Source organism: Zingiber officinale, chromosome 4A (assembly GCF_018446385.1).
Source record: "Zingiber officinale cultivar Zhangliang chromosome 4A, Zo_v1.1, whole genome shotgun sequence".
In the NCBI taxonomy this organism is placed as follows: Eukaryota; Viridiplantae; Streptophyta; class Magnoliopsida; order Zingiberales; family Zingiberaceae; genus Zingiber; species Zingiber officinale.
In genome coordinates this window covers 18,017,915-18,019,215 of record NC_055992.1, presented here as the reverse complement: position 1 = coordinate 18,019,215, position 1,301 = coordinate 18,017,915, and positions in this window count along the sequence as shown.

Below are 1,301 nucleotides of genomic sequence, written 5' to 3'. Positions count from 1 at the left end.
TATCATCTGTAACGCCTCGGCCCGGGCGGGCCCCACCCGAACCGAACCGGGCACGCCACTAGAATTGACCATCGTGTTGACGACTAGCTCCACAAACCACCGGAGGTCTTTTCAGCGTGCATTGTCCTCACTCGCATGCACCCTGAAACACTTCCCAAGAGGTCACCCATCCTCAGATTTCTCCAAACCAAGCACGCTTAACTTTAGAGTTATTAAGTTTGAGTTTACGAAAAAGAAGGTGCACCTTGATGATATGGATAGTACCATCTAACCTTTTAAGCCATACTTAACCAGAATCTCAGAACCGGGGTATTACAGCCACACGGGTCCATCACATGTTTCAGGACTTCAAAACTATTTTCCTGCGTCACTTCTCTAGTAGCAGGAAATATCAAAAAATGGACCACTGCCTCTTCGCCCTCAAGCAGGGATCTGCTGAGCCTTTAAGGAGTTATATTAAGTGCTTTAATCAAGTGGCTTAGGATGTCCCCTCTGCCACTTTCGAGATACTGATGAGCGCCTTCTCCGATGGATTGGTACAAGGGGAATTCTTTAGAGACCTTATCAGGAGTCTTGTGAAGAATTTCGATGAAATGTTGGAGAAAGCTGCCAGTTATATCAATGTGGAGAAAGCACAAACGGCGCGAAGGAAGGCTGATAGAACGGCTTCCTCAGTCAACAAGCCAGAGAAAAGAGCACCCCAGCCACTGGCTCAACCTCTTCCACGTGCCCAGGAAATCCGACCTCCCTTCCCGCCTAGTCAGGATCCCCGATCAGTCCCACGGGTGGCCATGGTCCACACCCCCAGACCTGGTTCGTTGTGTCCTTGTTACTGTATCTATCATGCCTTGTGGAAGATGTCTTCCATGGCTTGGAAGACACCTATGATGAATAGTGCAAAGGCACCTTCCAGCCTATAGAAAGTGTCTTCTAGTGACCGTTAGTGAAGATAGAGTTTTATCTTCAATGGATAAAACTTTTTTGATGGAATGCGCCATGGACCATCTTGGAGGTACCTTCCAGTATCGGATAGAGTTTTCCAAAGGCTATAAAAAGACTCCTGGAGCTTGGAAATAATCAACAATTTAAACTACAACTCTTGTAACACTTTCCTAGCTTTCTCTTGCGCTAAACACACCGAAAAGCACAGTGGAAAAATAAGTTTCTATCCAGAAGATCCATGCAAAAGGAAATCATATACTAAGTACTAATTTTCTACATGAGAAAGTTATACCTTTGTTGTATGCCCTTCGCAATCCCGACAGCAACGTTTCTTTAGGATATAGATCTCAGTGCGATCA